General features: G+C 49.0%; 1 pseudogene across 1 annotated transcript in view; it reads left to right on the top strand.

Moving 5' to 3' along the window:
* Window positions 1-1828: 1828 nt before the first annotated feature.
* Window positions 1829-9267, top strand: part of LOC111167023 (T-lymphocyte surface antigen Ly-9-like) — a 38587-nt pseudogene continuing 31148 nt past the window's right edge. The window contains exons 1-4 of the transcript XR_016393460.1: window positions 1829-4725; window positions 5012-5353; window positions 5461-5725; window positions 7309-7508. The product of XR_016393460.1 is annotated as a T-lymphocyte surface antigen Ly-9-like (transcript). The remainder of the gene's footprint in view (window positions 4726-5011; window positions 5354-5460; window positions 5726-7308; window positions 7509-9267) is intronic.

A 9267-nucleotide genomic window follows, 5' to 3' on the forward strand; every position in this document is an offset into this window, starting at 1 on the left:
ATAACTTTATTTTTCTATTGATGTGACTTTCCCACTGGCCTGTGAGCAACATGCTTGCAGAAACTTCTTTTCATCTTTGAATCCCCAGTCTCAACACAGTGCCTTTGCAGCTCCCAGCAGGAGCTCATCATATGTGTGTTGAATAATTGAGTGAGGAGAACCCAGTGAGAATAGCATCCCGCAGCACCCTCAAGAGAGGGTTTCAAGTAAGGAGTGTTCCAATGTCAAATTCCACCAAGCGGTCATATAAGATAAGGACCAAAGGATCTACGGGATGTGACTGATGGGAGACCGTTGGTGATGTTCTTAAAAGCAACATAGATTCTCTTCGAGTCTTGTCGGGGCACCTAGCCTCCACACACGGAAGGCCAGGGAGATACTTATCAAAGTCCAAGGAATAAGGGAGCCTTACTTCTGACTAGATTGTGACTAGTGACAGGTGACACTAGTCACAATCACATTCTCATGGAGATGTCAGAGGAGCCTGCATAGCCTAGCAAAGCCATCAGGACTCCTTGGTGTGGAGGGGAACACCAGGACTTTTCACACAACTCCCTCAACCGTACCACTAACAGGGCAAGAGAGTAAAATGATATCTGGTCGTCCTTCGTGGTTGGAGGTAGAGGCGGTCCCAAAAGTCTTGTCCCCTGGATTCTTCCAGCCTTGTTTCTGTGCCTAAGAAGCTACAGCCAAGCCTGTGCCTTTCCCATTTTTGTCTCTGGGCCATTCTGGGCTCGTTCTTCTCTGCCTGTTGACTCCGTGTCTGCTCATGGACTTACCAAGCGTGTAGGAACTAAGGCCTTACTATATGCTGATACTGAGCTAGTCACTGGGGACTGAAAGGTGAAAAAAGTAGACCTTACCTTCAAAGGGCTGAGAGACTACTAGGAAGTGTATTCAAGTAAGCAGATGTTCATGGTACAGCAGGTTGAGTGTTACCATAGTGGCTAGTAGGGGGAAACTGAGAGGCCCAGAAGAGGGCAACTGTTCTAGTGTGGCGTTTCAGGCGAAGTCTTTCTCAAGGTGGTGATGACTTTAGTCGGGGAACAGGAGGATATTAGAGGGAGGCAGGTGAGCCAGGTGGCAGGGACTAGGGCAGTCCAGTAAGCCAAATTGCAGGAGTCAATTTACAAAAGTGAGAAATCGTAAGGTATGTGAGGTGGGAGACCAAGCGTGAGGCTCGGTGACAACATGAGGCCGAGCTCATGTAGGGAAGCCAGCAGATCCTGAAGGATTTCATCTGTCAGGACTGTGACCCTGGACTTTACCTTGTAGGGGATGGGGGACCTTAGAAGGATTTAAAGCAAGGCTGCGACATCGTCAGCTTTGGCTTTTAAATAGCTCACTCTGCTGCCTCTCACACTTCTTTCTTTCATATCCCCTTATTTTCATAGCATGTGACTCAAAAACTACATGTGATTAAAGCAGTGAAGTCTAAAAATGGGAAATGTTCGTGGGCTGATATTTACATGCACACAGCCTGTCAGCTGTCGTGAGGCAGGCCAGTCTGCTGCATATTATGGGCCTTTCTCTACTGTGGTCCTTGCTCCTCCTAGGTCTTTTCATTGGTAGGTCTGTCCTTGCCACTGCCTCCCAGGCACCTCTATCTGCCTGCATGTTGGGTTTCTCCAGCAATGGGTCATTTTCACTGAAGATGCTGCCTCACTGGGAGCCAGACTCTGTGTGTGTGTGTGTGTGTGTGTGTGTGTGTGTGTGTGCGCGCGCGCGCGTGCGTATGAGGGGTGTGTGTGCTATCATCTCAGACCATGCAAACCCAGATCGTGTCCTGTCACTTTCACACTTCTTCTGCTGGTGAGTCACAAGGACCCTGGAAGTCCCCAGACAGAACCGATGGTGGAGGCATGAGATAGGAGATCTGCCACAGCCAGTTTCAGGACCTCACCTGCATCTTGCCATTTCAAGCATGATCCTCTTATGCTCTCTCCCCCAAGCCTCTGAGAGTCACCTTTATTGTGAATTGGGCTTTCCTGTCGCATAAATGACTCCAGTAGGGGATCTCAAACCTGGCACCTTGTGGCTGTTCCTGTCCCTCTGGGTTCTTACTGCTCACTCCCATGGTCCCAAGGACCTGGGTGGTGGCAGGAAACAGGCTTGAGAACTGGAGGCCAGAGGAACAGAGCTCTTAAGAAACCCATGGTGAGGGGCCAGGTTCTGCTTTTAGTTTCTAGGGTTTCAGTCTTTTGCTTTCATCCTCATTTAGGAGAAAACCAGCTTGCACTGGTTATCAGGGTCACATGCTTTCAGGGTGGCCACCACCCCAGCCTTTAGGGTGTCCCCTAAGCCTGCTGTAGAATCCTTTAAATGTGTCAGGCATACGCAGCAGCAAGATCGGCCAGTGAAGACACAGTCAGGTACTTTTAGATTCAAACAGCTTATTACTTGTATAGGTAGTGAGAGGGAAAGGGGCCAAAGGTCCTCATCCCACACCCCAGAAATGATGACACTGAGAAAAAAGGAACCGGATGAACATAACGGGGGTTGCTGAGAAATAAATTCTAGACTTCAGAGAAGAGGTTTTGTAGTCAGCAGCTCTGTTCTGCGAGGGTGGAGCAGGAAGCCCTGAACCCCATGACAAACTGCTCATGACAGCCTCCCAGGAGGGACCAGTGGGAGGCCTGTGGGAGATGGCTTCAAGGTAATTCCTCACAGGCCACCCTCCTGTCGTGTTCTGGGAGGATCACAAGGCCTTTTGCAAGACTCGGATTAGCCATGATTCTAGTCTTTGCTTGAGGAGCAAGGAGGCCATGGATGGCAAGTTCACCAGGCAAGGTCACCATGATGCCATGGCAGAGCTGTTCCTCTACAGTGGGTAGCAGGAAAGGTACCAATGAGGAGTGAGGATGAACACAGGAAGCTAAGTGATGGAGAGAAAGTGGATATCCTTCTCAGACATCTTCCTGGGTTATGTGACAGGAAATATTCCTATTAGGTGAAGGCATTTTTTTTTTTTTTTTTAAGTCGGGGATGATGGAATTGCCAAGGTCAGGTTCACATGGTTGGGGAGAAAGCATTTCTGCCATAAACTGGCCTGGAATGGCTGTGGCCTGTTCCTCAGACAGGGCGAGGGAACACTGGGTGAGGGGCTGCTGGGACCTGGGGTAGGGCTGTTCACCCCAGGGGTGGTGGGAGAGCCCTCTCACTGTGCTGATGGTCATTCTGGGAAGATGAGCTCAGTGCGCGTTCTGGGCAGGATATAAAGCTGTGCTAACCAATCAGAGGTGGGGTCTTCCAGAGAGGGCTCCTGGGGCAAGAGTGATGATAAGGTGCCAGGCTTTCATCCTTCACAGGGTATTTCCCAAGTCAGTGGCTGTTCGTGACAGCCTTGCTAACAGGCAGGAAAGGGGTTTTGATTTCTAGGCTAAGGAGACTGAGTCTCAGAGAGAAAAAAATGACATATCCGTGACAGAGAGCTAGAAAGATGCAGAGAGCTGGGAATAGAACTCAGGTACCCCAATGTCACACCCTGGATTTCTCATATGTCCCTGTATTGATCTTCCTGAGCTTGAGAGGACACTGAGGAGACAAGGGCCTGCAGGAGAGGTCGCAGGGGAAGGGTTTGGATCCCAGGGCCTGGTCTATGGAAGACACACTGGAGTGAGGCAGCAGGAAGTTACCCAGCAGTGGACATGTCCAGCTTGCCTTCTCCTGGGGGACATTCCGGGCTGTGTTGTCCTATTTTGCACAGTTGAGTTGCCCCTGGGGCTACTGTCAGGTGGACCCCAGGGCAGAGGCCCAATAGCAGAGCAGTCTTCTCCCAAGCCTTGTGGCTTTGTTGCCTGTCCTGATTGTCTGTTGTCTGCAACTGCTCTTGCTGCTGCCCTCAAGCCATCCTGATTCTGGCCTGGGGAGCCAGGTGGGCAAATAACGAGACTCTGGATACATTAAGGAGAGCATCTGTGTGCCTGGTCCCGGGGTGAGAAGGGATGGAGTGGAGGTGGAAGGGAATGCAAGGACGTAGGAGAAACCTCAAAGGCATAGGGCCACCTCCTCTGGGAGCCTGGTTCAGCATCTGGAAGCTCAGTGTATACTGCAGAGCCCCCTACTGGAGGAAGATGTAATTACAACACGGTTCCTTGTTTGCCAGTACAGACAGCCTTCATCTACTCAGTGCACGGTGGGAATTCAGCTTTGAGGTCAGATCCATTGGATTTAGGATCGATGAGACTCTGGGCAAGTAACTTAATAGAGTAGATATAACACCTTCCCTACCTACTTCATAAGATTGTTCTGGGAATCTGAGGAGATATTAAGTGACATGCCTTATAAAGCCCAAAGCTTGAGAATAGACGTGGCCAGCTTCTGCCTCTGTTGTTCCTTATGTATATTCACGGTGGTGCAGGGTCTTGGCAGCCACGCCTCCTGCTTCTGCCCTGTGAAGGGAAGGTCCAGAGCAGTTTTCCAGTCTTCCGTTGGTTCTTTGTTGCACACAAAGAGCAGCTGGCCCGGCCCCGTGTCACAATGAGCTCTAGGATGAGTGGGAATGGACACTGCCTCGTCATCCTAACATGCATGGCAGAAAGCAGAGGAGGCACTGTGACCCACAGCTGGATACCCCTGGGGCCCCGGACTGTTGTGTCCCATGGAGGGTCTGTCCTCAGTGTCTCCCTGAGACCTGGGAACAGTGCTCTGAGCTTTACCTGTGTGGTCAAGAACCCAGTTAGTAAAACAGCTCCCTCCCTGTCTTGGTGCCGCCCTCATGCACAGGTACCTGAAACCCGAGCACACACCCTGCTTGGCAGCTCTGGAGTGGACGGAAGCTGGAGGAAGGAGTCTTGTCCCCTTCAGGCCCCGAGGAGAGGGGCGAACACCCTTGAGAGAGTGGGGGGGCCAGGGTTGGTCTGTGTGGTCAGGGAAGAGGAAGGAGACCTGCTGGACCTGATGGGGAGGCTGGAGGGGTCTGGGCAGGAGGGGCTGGATGGGACCTATGGCTGCCCCAAGTGGCCAGGGAGACCCTGACGCTGAAGCTGTGGTTTTCTCTCTCCATCTGCAGGACCAGGAATCCTGGGAGGGGAATCAGTAGGGGAGATAGTGATCAGCACCCTTGGGAAGTCGGCCACTCTGCCCCTGGAAGTCCCGGTGGGGCAGGAGGTTGAAAAGGTTACCTGGAGCTCTCCAGGGCTTGTGGCTATTTCGCAACCAGGACCGGCAGGCAAACCAATCCTTGTTGCTGGGATGCAGGGACCCAAGAGCAGGAGAGTGAGTGTCCTCCGCCACAACTACTCTCTTCAGATCAGCTCCCTGAGGCTGCAGGACTCTGGCTCCTGTAAAGCCTGGATAACCCTGCAGAGTCCCCCGATCAACAACACCAAGGATTTCACCCTGCGCGGCTATGGTGGGGGTGGGGGGTAGAGGGCCTACGTTTGAACTCTGACCTTTCTTCTCCTCTGCTTGGCCAAGCCAGAGCCTTCTCATAGCTTGAACTATCCCTTCTTGGAACAGAGAGTCTGCAAGAGCCCAATATCACGGCCAGCTCTCAGATCATGAAGGATGGGACCTGCTTCATCACCCTGGCTTGCTGGATGGACAAGGCTGGAGAGGATGTTAAGTATAGCTGGGACCCCCAAGGCCAGGGGGCAGTTGTGTCTCACGGGGGGCCACTCTCAGCGTGTACTGGAGATCTGGGGTCAGTGACAGGTATCGCTGTACTGCCAAGAACCCCATCAGCCAGAGCTCCACTCCATCCCTGTCAGGCCCCTCTGCTCAGGTAACTGCTTCCTTCTGAGAACCTTTCACTGCAGACTCGGTCCAGATTCACAGCATCCCTGCCTGCCTTCCTCAGGGTTCTAGGAGTGGTTAAAGATAAATAGGGCAGGATTAGTTTGCAGGAGGGAGCATCTCTGGGGTGGCAGGAGATGAGGGTTCTGGCACTACCATCCCACTCTGCCCACCTTCTGTCGGCCCCAGACCCCCATGCCTGGACTTGCAGCAGACTCAGCTGGGTATTGGCTCATTCCCGGCACTCCCTGAGGGAAGGTGCTTCCCCCATCCTCACTCAGTCCTGCAGAGCCCACTGAGGATGGGTCCCAGACCTCCTTGCCTGTGTCCTCAGAGAAGCCTCAGCCCCTACTCCTGCCTAGAGCTGCTCCGAGAGGGTAACAGGGCTGTGCTCCTCTGGTGGGCAAGGGTGGCCTCTCCTGGGTTCCACAGGCCATGACAGGAAACTGCCTCGGTCCAAACACACCTGTTCCTCTCCTCTTCTCCACTGACTTCTGAAACAGTTGTCTCTGCTCCCTGTCTCTTGTTCCTCACCAGCTATTCACTCCTCAACCCCTTGTGGCTGGTTTGCCCTTGTAGCATCCTGATAGGTAAGCTCAGGGGCTACTCCTCAATTCTGTTACCCTCGACCTGCTCTCCTCAGCCATGTGGGCTTTTCTCTCCTGGACCTCTTCTCTCGGGTCACAGTCCTTCCCAGGACTGATGTTGCCCCATGCCCATGCCTCTCCCCACGCCCCTTGTTTTCTTCTTGTTGCCAAAGGCAGAAAGCTGGTTATTTAGAGCCCTCATCTTCCTCACGCTACCAGCCCTTGCTCACACCTTCCTCACTTCACGTATTCCTCACCTGGTCTCCTAACTCCCCTCCCCTCCCAATCATCCTCCTGACTGTGCTGCTAGGGGATTAATTCTAAATGAAAGCCATGCTTGTGTTTCTTTTCGCTTAAAACCCTATGATGTCTGCCCACTATCTAAGGTATAAATATTTTTGCACCTCTTTCTTCATTAAGCAACATGCATTTACAGAGCATTTTTAAGGCACCCTGTGTTGTTCTAGTCATTGAAGATACAGTGAAGAAGAGGTCTGGATATATTCCCACCCCTTGGGGAACTCACGGTTACAATCATCACGATCTGCGGCTAACCCTAGTAAATGACTTTAAGAGAGCGCTGAGCGTGCTGTATAATGGCCTTTGTGCATGTGTCTGTCTTCTCCACTGAACCATGACAAAGCCCATGCTTACCCTTCTCTGCATCTCCAATACACAGCATGTAATAATAGGTGTCTGAAGTGTGAATCTGACAAGATTTTAAGGGGCAGCCTAGGCTGGGTGTAATGGGACACAAGGAAACAGGATAATTGGCTTCAGACATTAACATTCTCCCTCCTTCTCTATGGGGCCTGGAGGACATTTCAGCTCCATCCCCAGATCCAGCTTCCTCAAGGGGTCTCCAGCCCACTCACACCTCTGACTTTTCTTCCTGGAATACTCCTTCCCCTGTTTCCCTGTCTTCCCAATTCTTTTCTTCTCTTCCTCTTACCCAATTCCTAACCTGTGATCATTGTTTATTCAGGTTCCTTCCTACTCTGTTCCTTGAGGAAAGAGTTTCTTCTCTTTTTGATCCTGGGAGCTTTGCAGATTAAATAGATTTCACCTTGACATGTGGAGAAGCCAAGAGGAAGAATGTGAGAAGAGGGTCACCCTGTGAGACACAGAGATAAGGAAGTCTACACAGAGAGAGAGGAGTGTGACCTGATACCAGCATCTCCTGGTGTGAGTGAGAGAGAGACATCAATTCTGATTAAGTGGAAAACTGATTTCTTTTGCAAACTGAGTTCAAAACAAGCAAGAAACTGCTACATATCTTCAGTTTAAAATAATCTGTTTATGTCTTAACTGTTTTAAAGTGTTCAGAAAGAAAAGAGGGCTTATTCACATAAGAAAAATTGAATGGTTTGAAGCATAGTTAATATATAATGATAATACGTAATTAACAAAACTATTAAATTTTGTGCATATACATTATTTTTTGTTAAAAATTAAGTAAATGGTCTCAGAGGACCCAGATTCAACTTAAATTTCATCTCCTTGGAGCAGCCTTTGACCACCTTATTGAAGCGGGCCTTACTTATTCATAGTCATTGTACCCAGTTCAGTTTTGTCAAATTATCACAATTTGTAAATATATATTTATTTGTTAGTTGTCGTGGTCTGAATGAGGGTTGGAAAATAATTTCTAGACACAAGGCAGAATGTAAAGAAGATAGAATTTATTGGAGGGCAGGGTCGCTGCCAGAACAGCGTGTTGACTTTCTAGTAGTCTGGAACACTCAAGCCTGAACATGTGCTATTGCTCAGTTTTTATAGCCAGAAAACAAAGGAATGGTCCAAGGTGAAAATTTCGTTTACTGATTGGTCAAGGCACATATACCTTCCTTCTATAGAGTGGGAGTGGGACAGGACATATGCCTTTCCTTAGTTGGGACAGGTCCTGTTTCCCAGGTGAGCATTGCCCAGGTGGGCTCAGGAATTTTGTAACCATTACAACATGGTGGGGAGGGCAATTAAGAGTCCAGTAGGGGGTGTAACGCTGACACTTTTTCAGGCAACGTCGTCCTTTATCCTTGAAGCATCATTGTCCTTGGAGCACCACATTAGTTTACTTGTTTATTGTCTCTCTCCCCCACAAGACATTCAGCCCATGAGGACAAGAACTGTATCTATTTTGTTTACAACTGTAAACCCAAAGGGTAATAGAGTTCTTGGCTTGTGGTAGATATTTCAATATTTTTTTAATGCATGAATAACTAGTTGGATTAGAGTTGAGAACATTCTTTTTAAGATTTGAAGACTATCAGGAAGTTTCGTAAAAATCTGGGACCTATACCATTGTGTGTGTGTGTTTTTCTTTCTGCTTTCGATAAAGGAAGAAGAAAATGGGACCTTTAGCTTAAAATTTCCTTGAGTGCTCAACAGCTAGCAAAAGAAAGAAGCTAAAATAAGAAGAAAGTCTCTTCTACGAGGTTCTGACAGGAAGCTGCTCTGAAGTGCTAAATAGGTTGATCTAGAGTTTGAACCATATATAAACAATGGAGCCAAAATCATAATTTAGGTGTGAGAGAGGACTTGAACATCTCCTTCTCTTTTTTCACTCTCAGCTGATTACCTTGGTTCCCATTTCACTTAGAATGAGGATTGACAAACTCCACTCATTACACACAAATCTTCTAGCCAAGTAGTTAGTGATTTATTCTGAAATGTAAATGGGGTGCTGGAATCACAAGATATTTGAGGAAAACCTCAGTTGAGAAAGACAGCCTCCAAACAAACAGAATCAATTAAAAAAAACAAAACAAAAAAGGAACCTGGAAGAGAGAGAATGCAGGGAACAAGAGAAAATGAAATAAAAGCCCCTAAACTTGTATTTAATATTCTTAGAAACACATGAGAAAACATTACATTTTTAAAAAGGAGTGGGGAGCTTCTCAAGATGGCAAAGGAGTAAGATGTGGCGATCACCTTCTCCCCACAG

This window comes from Delphinapterus leucas, chromosome 1 (genome assembly GCF_059928025.1).
Source record: "Delphinapterus leucas isolate spDelLeu-1000000601 "Yukka" chromosome 1, BTC_Dleu_Yukka2, whole genome shotgun sequence".
Classification (NCBI taxonomy): domain Eukaryota; kingdom Metazoa; phylum Chordata; class Mammalia; order Artiodactyla; family Monodontidae; genus Delphinapterus; species Delphinapterus leucas.